Consider the following 14,117-nt stretch of genomic DNA (forward strand, 5'->3'; position numbering starts at 1 on the left):
ATTCAGCCATGACTTGTCCTATGAGTTTGGACCAGTTGTTTAACTTCCAAGAGGTGTAAGGCAAGCTAAATACCAAAGGCCATTCTCCTCCAGGAACAGTCCAGAGCCCCTTGTGCATGCTTATATTTGGGGGTGGAAAAATTCACTATAGTGCAGGGATTTTTTTTTTCTAACCTAGATTTTTTTTGCCTTGAAGTACAAGCTTCACGCTTTGCCCTTGAATAGCCCCATCAAAACTCATGTTGAAATGTAACTCCCTGTTAGAGAGTGGAAACTTAACTCAAGTTAGGGGCTTGGGGGTGAGGTCTCTGGGAAGTGAGGAAGGACTGCTGAGGCTGTAAGGGTCCAAGACTCTCAGAACTGAAGCTTGATGAGAAGTGGAGAGACCTGGGCTGGGGCATCATGTCCCATGCTGTGACACCTGTGCTGCCATGAGACTCTGCAGGCGGTCCCCACCACCCTGATTTTGACCTTCAACTTCTCAGGCTTCAGAACCATGAGCTGAGAAAACTAAAGTCTGTAAACTACTCTGTAGTGTACAGTTACAGCAACTAAAAACAGACTAAAATTGCCTTGAAGAGTAGGGACTGTGAGTTTCCTCCTCTTGACTCCCCTGTACCCAGACAGGAAGGGCATGCTGTAAAAAATCAATGCGTTTGCTGGTGAGAACTGAACTGTAAAAAGCCAGCAATCTTAGGTTAGGCACAGTTTGAGAATTTCAGGGAGAAACCAAAATGGGAACATATTTGGGTAATGTTTGCTGTTGAATTTGTTCATACACAGTGATCAGTAAAGTTGAAACTAATAGTTCTTACCCTTGATGACCCATTGGAATTATATAAAGAACTAAACAACAAATACATTGAAGCGAAGTTTTTCTCCACAAGGCTCTTATTTAATTGGCCATTGTTCCCACCAGATTTTCAAGGTGAGATCATGAGCAATTTATTATTACTTTTTACCTATTTGTTGGAGAAGGAGAGACAGTGACAGAGAGTGCTAATATCTACCAGTTCACCATCCAGGTGCCTGTAAGGGGACCAAAACCAGAACTCAGGCATGCCTATGTGGACGTGGGCATTATAGCTTGCATCTTCACTGCTGGGCTAAACATCCACCCGAGAATTAATTTGTTTGTCTAAGACTTATTTATTTTTTTAGAAAGGTGGATTTACATCACTGGTTCACTCCCCAAATGGTCATAATGGGTTGAGCTGAGCCAATCTGAAGCCAGGAGCCAGATGCTTCTTCTGGGTCTCCCACATGGGTACAGGGTCCCAAGGCTTTGGGCCATCCTCCACTGCTTTCCCAGGCCACAAGCAGCTCCATTTGGAAGAAGAAACAGGACACAAACCAGCACCTGTATAGAATGCCAGTGCTTGCAGATGGAGGGTTAGCTAGTTGAGCCATCATTCTGGGCCCAAGAAGTAATTTATAACTCCTCCTTCTCACATGTTCCTCTGTATAGTCAGTGTCAAAGAGTCACTGGTCTAAACCTTACCCAAAGAGGTACCAAGCTATCATTATCTACTAGTTTTAAACTTCAAACATGCAACACCAAAGTAATGCAAACTAGACTACATTATAAAAAACTTTGAAAATACACATAAGCAGGAAAAAACATAATAAAAATATCTGTGATTAAAGTATATGCTTCTTTTTACATATATATGTATGTGAACACTTAAAATTCATAGTAAAAATGGAGAATTTGAAGATCAGTTAATTTTGGTGCAAAAAATTTTGAGATCCAAGCATAAGAGAGTTCCTCAAAAGGCTAATGTACTAAGAAAAACTATGCATGGATTTCAAAACTTTTTGGACCAAATAAACACCTAATTTCATTCTGTGTGAACTTTTTAAAGTGCCTTATATATCTTTTTTCTCTAAGACAAATGCAGATTGTGTTGTGTAGCTTTGCTTCTTTCCGTCAGCAGTGTATTGTAAACATCTGTCTACATCAGCTGAACATTCCTTTACCACTACTGATTAAATTTTCATGGGCCAAACAAACAGTATTGTGCGTCTTTCAACCTCTTTCTTCAGAGACCTAGATAAAGCACAAGCTGGGATACCTTTAGAAGCTCTATTTGTCTTAAATAAAGTGTTGTCTCCCTTAACACCTCAAACAACCATTTCTTAGAAAATCTGTCCAACAAGGAGTATTTTCTCCTCTTTGAGTATTCATCCCATTGCGTGTGTAGCTGGGAGGGTGCAGCTGAAGATATGGATTTCTGCGGCTAACACTGAGTATTTCTCCTTGGGAGATTTTTCATGAATAATTTGAACTCTGAATGTAGGATTTGGGGAGCATCAAATGACAGCGGTTTTTCCATGTAAAAATAATATCTCTGGGGCCCAGCGTGGTAGCCTAGTGGTCAAAGTCCTCTCCTTGCACATGCCAGGATCCCAAATGGGTGTGGTTCATGTCCCGATGACCCCGCTTCCCATCTAGCTCCCTGCTTGTGGCCTGGGAAAGCAGTGGAGGATGGCCCAAAGCCTTGGGACCCTGCATCCATGTGGGAGACCTGGAAGAAGCATCTGGCTCCTGGCTTCAGGCTTGGCTCAGCTCTGGCCACTGAGGAAACTTGGGGAGTGAATCAGTGGACAGAAGATCTTCCTCTTTGTTCTCTCCTTCTCTCTGTGTGTCTGCCTTTCCAACAAAAATAAATACATCTTTTTTAAAAAGTCTCTGACATCAAGACATCATTTCTAATATTGTAATACTAATACTGACATAGAGTGCATGCATTTTATTGGTTTCACCCAAGGTCAGTGCTTGCTCTCCTGGGGTATATAAGTCGATAGGTTTACCCAATTTATCAGTGCAGCGTCGGTGCCTCGTATTTGTCTATATCCCATTGATATAAAGAAACTATCCTGACTTTGTAAAGAATAGAACTGTTTATTCTATTTTAACTGTGTAACTTTGTAATAATAGAACTGTTTTGACTCAGTGCCAAAGGTCCATGGTTAAACATCTGCAGTTAGTATTGGCTTTCTTTCTTTTTTCAAATTTTTTTTATTGTTAATCACATTGTATTATGTGACACAGTTTTGTAGGCACTGGGATTCCCCCGTATTGGCTTTCTAATGGCCAAGTTCTGTGGGGGCACAGGATATCACATAGCAAGAGACAAGGTCTCTGTGTGTGCGCATGTACACACAGCTGTCTGGTCTTTTTGTTCTTATAAAGCCACCAGGATTCATCATTCAGCCCCACCCTAATGACTCAACTAATCCTAATCACCTCCCAAAGGCCCCCACCTCTCAACACCATAGTCAGATTAAGGTTCCATCCCCTTTATCCCTCATGATGGAGATTAAACAGCACAGGAACTGCATGCCTCATTTGCCATCTTTGAAATCATTCCTGAAAGCCCTGCCACTAAATGAAACACTGTTAAATGGAAAAGTATTTCCACTCGTACTTAATGATGGAAGTCGCAGCTATTTTCATCTTAATCCAACATATTGAACCAGTTATCATAAGTGAAAACAATGCAGTTGAATGATGAAGGTATGCATCTAAGTGATAGATCATGCTTCTTTTAAAAAAATAAATAAATACAATTTGTTGACGAAAAAATGTAAAAGTTCATTGTACTTGCCAAGGGAGGAAAAACACCTTGCATAGGGGGAAGGTATCTGGAGAAGGGTCAGGGTCTGAATACTGGAGGGAAAGCACCTGCTGGTCAACACAGAGCTCAGAGCCGTTGGAAACCTGCAGAGGCACCAGGCAGAGGAGCTCCTCCTCCTCCCTGGACCTTGCTACAAAACAGGATGTGGTTTGTTTGTTTGTTTGTTGTTTTCAGAGACAAACAGGCAGGCAAGCAGAGGGCTCCCACCTAATACTTCCTTCCTGAATGTTCATAAGACCAGAGCTGAGCAGGGTTGAAGCTAGGAGCCACGAATCCAATCCAGATCTCCCCATGGGTGGCAGCGACACAGTTACTTGAGGCATCACCACTGCTTTCCAGAGTCTGCATCAGAGGCTAGGGTTGGAAGCTGGAGCTGGAGCTGGGCACGGAAGGCAGGTACTACAATATGATGCATACATGATCTTAATTTCTAGACTAAACTCCTGCCCCCAACAATATGCTTGAGTTCATTCAAACACAGAGCACAATTCAACTTCTCTGTGTATGATATTCACTTCATATGAAGTACTGTACCCAGTAAATGGGTGGCAGTGTCATTTTGGGCTGAGATTGTAACATTGAAATTGACTTCTCATGGTATTCTCACAGTGGCAATACCATTCTTCCTTAGCGTGTTTTTGAGTGAAAAACCACTCTACCGGGAGAGGGGGGCAATGACTGAAATCGTGTTTGACTTCTGAAGTCATTATTGTGAAGGATCATTAGCCAACAGTCTCTCTGTTAGGTAAGTCTGTATAAATATGTCCCAGTCTGAGACAGGCTTTTGGCCCTTAACAGGTGAGTAATGTGGTTCTTGATGTTTCATTTATATGGGTCATTTCATTCATCTGGAGAAAGTCCAGGAGCTTTGCTAATGAGACTTTTTTAAATTTCTCTAATTTTAATTTCCATTAAAGAGACAGTTTACCAGTAGCTTCAAGATGGATGGGAGCACAAGATAGATTTAAGATAATCGTGGAATGCATAATGAATGTGTGAAAAGGTTACAGGAGAGCATTGAGCACTTATCACATTTGTTGAGAATGGCTGAGTTTTCTCGAATGGTAGCCATCACTCACTCCCACGGCCTTACCTTGGCTGCTGTGTGACCGGCTCAGTCTTATTTGCAGTCATTTCCATTTGCAGGCATTAGCCGTTCCATTTTGTTAGATCATGGGAAGCTCTTGACATTGAGGCATAGAGACATTTTAAAAGCGACTTGCTAATTGTCCCACATTACCTGTTCAATTATTGGAGCCAAAGCTTTAGTAAAGGGATAAAGGGTAATGTTGAATGCTTGGGGGAAAAAAAACCGAAAAAGAAAAAAAGAAAAAGCACTCAGACTGACTTTCTGAAGTCTAGATGACATTTTCTAAACTGAGAATAAAGCGCTGGTCTTTTCAATCTAAAGTGAGTATTACTGCCTGGCTAGACACCCCCTCTCCGCCGCCCTCCAAGCCCAAAGCAGAACAGAGCAGCAAGGAGGCATTTTAGTTTTGCCATCCGATCATGTGGGAGGTAGGAGTCAGTCTGCCTCAATATTCTTGTGTGTAAAAAGAAATCATTTAGAAAGACTGTAAAATAAAGCATTCTTTTCATAGTCCTGGAGGCACCCTGTCAATCTTCTACCAATCCAAGATACTGTTCCAGGTGTCCGGGGACTCCGGCTTGGTTCTGGGTGAGGAGGCAGAATGACAGGACACAGGGAAGGTTTAGCCCCACACCCCTGCATTCTCCCCTTGCCTTGATCGGTGGTGCCCATTTCCTCTCTGTAATACATTATGCACTCCCTCTAGTGTCAGGATTTGTATATGATCTGAAGCCCAGTTTGACAGAATGCTGCTATAAACGTTCACGTTCAGATCCAGGCTCCTAATTATGCCATATTTCAAAGATATTAAAGGCCACCCCATAATGCACGAGCAGCTTCCACCAAGTCGCCTTGGCTCAGAAAAGAGCATGTATTTTAACCCGTGTCACAGAGAGGCCTCTTCCAAGTCTGGCCTCCCCAGATTCCAACGCCGAAGTGACTTCTCAATAAGCTTTATTAAAGCTTTAAATTCCCTTAATAACCTGAAACATTTATTAAATTTTAAGATCTATAGCTATTCCTTTTTTTTTTAAAGGCTCACATAAATACATACCAAAAATTCATTTGAGATGAAAACAAATGTCAGCTAGAAAACAAAGCCTAGGGGAATAGCCTGCTATATGTGATAGTCAAGATTTTGCAGAAGTTGATTAGCTGTTATTGCTCCATGGGTCTATTAGGAACTAGAAGTCAAAATGGCAGTTGTGTTGAAACTGTACCCCATGACCAGGGCTGTTAAGGACCTCTCCTGCTCAAACTGCCTGTGTCTTTTTTTTTTTTTAAGATTTATTTATTTTTATTGGAAGGGCAGATTTGCAGAGAGAAGGAGAGACAAAGAGAGCAAGATCTTCTGTCTGCTGGCTCGATTCCCAAGTGGCCACAAGTGCCATAGCTAAGCCAATTCAAAACCAGGAACAAGGAGCCAGGCATTTCTTCTGGGTCTTCCACACAGACGCAGGGTCCTAAGGGCTTGGGCCATCTTCCAGTACTTTCCCAGGCCACAGAGAACTGGTTGGGAAGTGAAGCAGCTGGGTCATGAATGCCAGCTCTACAAAGCTGAGGATTAGCTAGCTGAACTATTGTGCCGGCTCCCAAACCTCTTTGTTTTGTCCTTCACTGACCTCTACCGCTGTTGAAGTTCCCATGTTTCCCAACTGAATCCCAGAGACCAGGAGGAAATCTGACCCTGCTCCCAACTTTTTTCCTGGTGATGCCTTAAGAGGATCCAATGCATGTTGATGCTTTGCAGACAGGAACGTATGATCCTTCTGGCCAACCTTCTAGAGGGACATTTTTGTTTTGGGGTACAGACTTGTGCTGATGTGGGGACTGGAGCTGCCCCCTCAAACCTGTTGTCCAGTCTGAGGATGGGGTTGGCACTGTGATGCAAGTGGCGGGCATGGGACAGTAAAGTCTCAGGGTAAGGGAGTGGGGGAAACTCTTGGTATTTATAACATAACTAGTGGGCCATATAAATGGATTAAGTTAAAAATGAACCTGTTAGTTGAGCTGAGGTTATGCAGCAAGGTGGAGGAATCCACTATGGGGGGAGGGGTGTGGGAGGGGTGGGGGGAATCCCCAGTGCCTATAAAACTGTATCACATAAAAAAAAAAGAAATATATATATATATATATATATAAAGAAAGAAAGCTTTGGTTCATCTACTCCATGGAATACTACTCAGCTATTAAAAAAAAACAAAATGCAGTTCTTTGTGGCTAAATGGGCCCAACTGGAAACTATAATGCTAAGGGAAATGAGCGAATCCCAAAAGGTTAGATACCACGTGTTTGCCTTGATTTAACCTGTAATTTTTGCTTGATTGTTATTTTTTGAACCTGTCATTGATACTGTCTCAACCCAGATGTTTTGAAGAATTGAACTTGCATTATTTTTAACATATTGTTTACTCAATACTCTGTCAATTAATTAAAAAAAAAAAAATGAACCTGCTAGGGCTGGCTCAATGGCTCAACTGGCTAATCCTCCACCTTCAAGCATATGAATACTGGATTTTGTCCTGGCTGCTCCACTTCCCACCCATCTCCCTGTTTATGGTCTAGGTAAGCAGTAGGGGCTGGCCAAAACCTTGGGATCTTGCAGCTTGTGGGAGACCTGGAGGAAGCTCATGGTTTCTGGCTTCAGATCAACACAGCTCCAACTACTGTGGCCATCTGCGGAGTGAACCAGTGGATGGAAAATCTTTCTCTCTGTCTGCCCTCCTCTCTATAAAAGCTGCCTTTCCACTAAAATAAGTAAATCTCTCTTTTTTTTAAAGTGAGCCTGTTATAGATTTATTGAGTTTTGAGTCTTGCCTGTAGTTGCCTTGGCAGGACCAGAGCAGATGGTTTTGTGAGCTTTCTAGTGCCTGCAGGCTGGGCACTCCCCAACTTGCCAGAGGCACCAGTTCTCACCGCTGCCCCTGTCTGGGTTTTTGGTTTTTTTTTTTTGTATGAGAGTCAATATATTCGTTATTATTTAAACCATTTTATTTTGGGATTTTTAGTCCTTGCATCCAAAATAATCTCCACGCTTACAACTGTTACCATATTTAATTAAACTATCTTCTTATATTGAAAATCCAATTATGTATGTTCCTGGTTTCACATCTAGTTTCATGCAGAACAATGCAATACAGTGGTCAGTGAGTATTAGTGAAGTACTCTTGCATAACAAATTATCCTCAACCTTCAGAGCCAAAACCAGTAATGATAAACACCTGTCATCTCTTGGGTTCTGTGGAGCAGGAATTTGAAAGCGACCTAGCTGAACTGACACAGATAGCTGTCTGCAGCAGCTAGAGTCATCTGAAGGCTAGGGTGGGGCATCAGCTTCTAACCTGGTTCACGGACAGGGAGGGTGATTTGGTGCTTGATGTCAGTGGTACTCAATTTCTCCTGACATGAGCCTCTGCATGCAATTGGCAGGGTCTTTAGAACAGGACATCTGGTTTTCATTAGCATGAGTGATGCTCCCAAGATGAGAACCAGGTGATAGCTCTTGTTTCTATGACCTGGCCCCAGAAGCCGCATAGCTCTATGCCTTTCACGTTGCGATGCCTAGATGCAAATCTCTAAGATCAGCCCACATTCAGGAGGAGTGGAATATATTTCATCTCCTTAAAAATATCAATAAACTTCCCTTGAAATGTAGTTTTGGGCTTACTATAAAATTGGACAGCAAGTTTAGGGTCCCTTATAGTCCTTGTCTTCCCATCTCTCTTCTCCCTTATAATATCTGCCACCATCAGCATCCTGCTCCAAAGGGATGCATTTGTTACAGTTAGTCTGTAATAGCATATCATCATCCACCAAGTCTATAGCTTATAGTCAGGTTCACTCTTGATGTTGTCAATGCTATAGCTTTTGACAGATGTCTTCATCATTCGCCATTACAAAATCTTACAGAACAATTTTATTGCCTAAAAATCATCAGTGTTTCACATTTTCACCCCATCTTATATCTAAATCCTTGATCCTTTAGCTAGCTTTGTAATTTTTTCTTTTCTAGAATACCATCTGCTTGGAATAATTCAATTTGCAGGGTAGTTGGGGCGACTCCCCATAACCCCCACCAGGACTGGCCCAGCCTCAGCCATGTGCACATATGGGGAGAGAAACAGCAGATGAGGGTTCCCCCCACTTTCTCTATGCTTCTCGAACTAAAAAAAGAAGAGCACAACAATATGTCCTTTCAGAACGTAACAACAGATCCAATGCTTTTTGACTGCTTTTTAAAAACCAATATGTCCCAACACCAAAACTTAATGAACATACGCAACAAAATTACGGAACTATAGTCTTCATAAATATAGTTGAAAAAGCCTTCCCTAAATATCTAGCAAATCAAAGGCAGAGAAAGTAAAAACAACCTATATTTCAGTCGATTTTTCTGTTCCATGGTTGAAGTCTGTGCTCTCAGCTGTTTCCACGGTGATGTTTATTAGCCTTTATTTCTAATAAAGGATTTCCTCAAGCATTGCCCATAGTCCTAGTCAGGTGAGGGGGAATTTTTTCAGATTTTGTCATGGAAAGTTCTTATTTCTCTTTCTTTTCTGAAAGATGACTAAATACAATTCCTTTGGCTGACAAATTGTGTTTTGGGGCTTTCAGTATTCCAGGCCATTTTCTCCTGGCCTTTAAGAGTCCAGCTGAGAATTCTGCCTTTAATCCAATGGGGATTTCTTTATAAGCGACTTGATTTTTTTCTTTCCGGCTTTAGAATTCTCTCTTTGCCTAGTATCCATGAAAACTCAATTATAATATACTTTGTAGAGGATCTCTTTTTTTGGTCAAATCTATTAAAGATTCTCTGCATATCATGGGCCTAAATGTCCATATCTTTCTCAACATTTGAAAAATTTTCAGCAATTATTTCATTGCCTCAGTTTTCTAAGACATTCCCTTTTCTTTCTTCTGAAAGATCCACAATGCTAATGCTTGCTTTATTATTAATTTCCCATTACATATATATGTCTAAAGGGTTTTCTTTTCTTTTTTTTTTTTTGTTTGTTTTTTGTCTGAGAGGTTTATGTTAGGAGACCTGCACTTGAGGTCTTTCTTGTGCTTGCTTAATTCCACTGCAGAAGCTCTTATTGATATTTCTAATTTCATTTATGGAGCTCTTTAGCTTTAAGATATATGACTGGTTCTTTTTATGAATCTTTCTGTCTGCTGGATTCCTCATTAATATCAGGAATGTCTGCCTGTACTTCTCTTGAATCTCATACATTTTCTGAGGATTATTCTTTAGAATCCTTTGTTAGATAATTTGTCAATCTCCATTTCTTGATGATCTGCTGTTAGAGAGGTATTGTGCTACCTGGATCTTTCATACTTCTGATTTGCCTACAGTGGTTTTTGTGATTTGGCAGACCCCTTGCTTCTACCAGTTTTATGGGGGTAATTTTACAATGAGAAAATGTGCTAGCGATGTGTTCTAGCATGTTACTGGATATGCTATGCTAGCTTTGATCCCATACAATCCCTCAAATGGTGTATCTGCGTGCAGGTGTGGGTTACCTATTGAGACCGTCAGGTTACACGAGGGCAGAGCCACCCCTGTGAACCCAGATAGATATGCTGCATTGTATCCAGTAGCCAGGTGTGGTTTCTAGGTCTTGGCTGCACCAATAACTTCATGGCTTTTCTAAGAGAGAGGCACCTGCTCAGAAAGATGTGTCATGCCCAAGGGTTGATGGGCAGGACCAAGACCCTATTTCTCAAAGCCTCATCAGACAGTTTATGAGAAAGCCATTCTCCACTGCTTCTTTGAGTCCCAGGAAGGTGAGCAGGGCTGTCTGGTTACCTGCCAAGGTCCAAGGCAAGCTGAGATACACAGGAAAGGCTACTGGTCTACTTACCTGGGTCTCTATGCTCCATGGTTATCCAAAGCTGTCCCCTTGGGTTAAAGGTGCATGGCTGGGGCTGCTTTGCCTACTTCTAGGACAGCAGGTGAGTGGGCAGGGTCACCCAGTTGTTTTCTGGGGACCTCTTCCAGCTGAGTTGCCCAGGTTCTGTCCATGGATGTAGGAACATGGCTGAGGATACTGACTGATTCGCAGAGTTGCTGGGTGGCAGGGAGGGGAGTGACTTGAGAGTTTCCTGCAGTCAAGAACATGTGCGCCAGTGGCTAAGCTGTGGCTTAGGACATCAACATCCAAAGAATACTCGCATATTGCAATACCTGGAGCCAGGTACCAGCTCTGCTCTACTTTCACTCCCCAAATGTCCACGATAGCCAGGGGTTGGGCCAGGCCTAAGATGTTGGAATTTCATCCAGATCTGCCATGTGGGTGTTAGGAACCCAATGGCTTGAACTATCACCTGCTGCCTCTCACAGTGTGCCATCAGGAAGCTGGACTGGAAGGAAGAACTAAAACCAGCTACTCTAAAATGTGTGATATGAACATATCTGTAGCTGATTTAACATTGTGCCACGCACCCACCTCTGCAGAGAGTTTTGACCAGGAATGGGTGTTGGGTTTTGTCAAATGTTTTCTCTTTATCTGTGAATTTGCTCATGTGACATTTTTCCTTTTTACATAGTTGGTATGATGAATTACACAAATTGATGTTTGAAGGTTGAACCAATCTCCTACACCTGGGATAAATCCCATTTGGGTATGATGTGTAATTCTTTTTATACTCAACTGGATTCCATTTGTTCCAATGTTTTATGGGGGATTTTGGCACCTGCTTTTACTAGCAAGGTCAACTGACAGCTCTCTCTTTATTTGTAATGTCTTCATCTGGTTTTGGTGTCTGGATAGTGCTGGCCTCACAGAAGGAGCTAGGAAATATTTCTTCTGCAGTTCCACCTGTGAAGGGAGGGATGTCAGAGACTTTAAAACCCCCACGAGGATCCCTATCAGTGGGGGATATTCCAGAGATCTTCTAAGCTATCCCTTCCTGAGGCCTTCAGGACCACAGCATCTGGAAACACATCAACTGCCACTTTTTATTACTTGCCAGACTATTTTGATGTGCTTTTTAAGCCCTTGGTTTTCATATCAGCCCTGTGAATTGGGCACTGTTAGTAATCCTTTCTATTCTTTAACAAAATTGAAGCTCAGGCAAGTAACCTTTCTGATGACATGCAACTAGTAATTTTCAGGTACAGGATTTTAAAAATTATTGATGAGAGAGAAAGAGAGAGAAAGAGAGAGAGAGAGAGAGAGAGAGAGGAAGAGAGAGAGAGAAAGAGAGAGACCTTCTAATCATTGGTTTACATGTTTGCCACGACTGGGACTGAGCCAGGCTATAGCCAAGAGCCTGAGGTCCATTCTGGGTCTCCCAGGCAGGGGCAGGAATCCAAGTGCTTGAACCTGCTGCCTCCCAAGGTGCACATTAACTGGAGTCTGGAATTGGAAGTGGAGCCAGACTCGAACTCCAGGTCACCACGTGATGTGGTAGGTGGCCATCTCAAGCAGGGACCTAACCACTGTGTCAAAGTCAAATTCTAGGCCAAATTCTCACCCTTGTGGGAAGATGTAGGATCTACACCCAGGCAATCTGATCCCATAGGGACTCTGGCAAAAGGACCTATAAACATGACCCAGGTTTGGTGCTTCTGTGTGTCTCCAGGGTGGTTTTGTGTGTGATGTCAAGCAAGGTGATATGTCTGGGCACTGGTGAGAAGTGGGCATGGGGTAGGGTTAAGCCAGAGCTGTGTTTTACCATAAACGAGTGCATACAAAGGTAAATCAAGGAACCTCAGCTGGGAAAGGAGGGGGTTGAGGATCCAGGGAGTAGAGGGCAGTAAAAACATTGGGGACATTTAGATCCATGGTCTGATAGGGTGGAAGGGCTTTTGAAACTGTCCCCTGGGAGAGGACCGAATGTGAGAGATGACAGAGAGCAACAAGGATGAGACTGTGGAGAGGTGCATTGAATGACAAGGACTCTGAATGGGGCTTGGGTAGGGGAGTAGCTTGATTGACAGTGAGGATGAGGAAGATCAGAGGAGTGGAGGTCAAGCTTGAGAAGTCAGGGTTTTAGAAGAATCATCTAGGAGGATCCTGAGGTCTCCAAGCATTGCAGCAGGGAAAGCACGGAGGAGGAGAAGGTCAGTCAAGTGTTGAGATCCTCATGGGATGAAGAGGAGTGACCCGGAGGGGTGTAGATGACTGTGACCATTTTATTGCAGTCTTTAGAGGCACCAGTACATCAAACACACATCTGGGCATGGAGGCATAGCCCAGTTAACTTCCTCATGGGCACTGCAGGGAAGTCATTTGTCTTTGCTGGCAGGTAAGTGTAATATATCTTTTATAGATATTCCTTAGTGCACCTGCATTTAAGCAACTGTTACATGTCACAAGCAGCATTCTCTATTATGGCAGCACTTCCTGAAAATGCTCCCAGGGACTGCTGGTGGCATTGCCAGCCTGGGGAGGGGGAGTAGGCAATTGCTTAGTGAAGAGGTGACAGAAAAGATGGGGCTGTGCGTTCTCTGCTGCAATCCATGATGCTCTTAGTTCATCAGCAATATTCAGGATTTTCTTTCACTGTGTGCAAGGTACACAGGACAAATTCACCTCTTACCAACCTTTCTTCCTCGTGGCTTTGGGATTCTACACACATTTCTTATATATCCAACCAGTTCATTGTTTGGTTTTTCACTGTGTAGGGGTGTTAAAACAAAGAACAGATGGCTCTTTGTTATACAGTCATGACCTGTATAAATTCATGGCAGAGGGCATTGGGTTTTCATGATGCTTCTGTCTCCTCAAAAGAAACTTTTCAGAAAGTCTGCACTCAATGGGAACAAGTCATTTCTTCTAATGTCACATGTAAAGTTTTTACTGCAGTAAGTGAAACTGAAGTTGAGGCGGAGGTGTATAACACATACAAATATAACCACTGATTCTTTTTTTTGCACTGATTTAATTTTATTGTGGCATATGCTTTGTCAAGACGCTGTGACATTACCTCGGGGTGGGCTGACACGTTCTCCTAACTTCATAATGTAAATGTTTTGACTCAATGTTTCCTGCAGGACAAACATCGAAAGCTGACAAATCCATTTTACTAAAAGGCCTCCTGGAATAGTTACTGCTCATACCGAAAGAAGAAAGTCTGACCCCTTAGAGTTTGTTTTGTTTGTTTGTCCTAAACCATAGCTTAAAGTTGTATGATTCTTACTCTATGTCAGAGTGAGGAAATTGGTCTAGTCCCCATTTTTCTTCTTCCGAGATAGTGATCTCGCCTCTTGTTTTGGAAGAAAACTCTAAAATATGTCCCGTCAGATGAACAAGCAGTAGCTTTCTTGCTCCAGTGACCAATATGCTGCATCAAAATAAAAAAAAGTTTGCTTATCTGGTATTTGGGTAAATTGCTTTGAAGGGAAAAAAAAAGTGAAATTGGCTTGGTCTGTTTCTGTC

The sequence above is a fragment of the Ochotona curzoniae genome, unplaced genomic scaffold, assembly GCF_017591425.1.
Source record: "Ochotona curzoniae isolate NIBS_2020 unplaced genomic scaffold, NIBS_Ocur_1.0 scaffold_3835, whole genome shotgun sequence".
In the NCBI taxonomy this organism is placed as follows: domain Eukaryota; kingdom Metazoa; phylum Chordata; class Mammalia; order Lagomorpha; family Ochotonidae; genus Ochotona; species Ochotona curzoniae.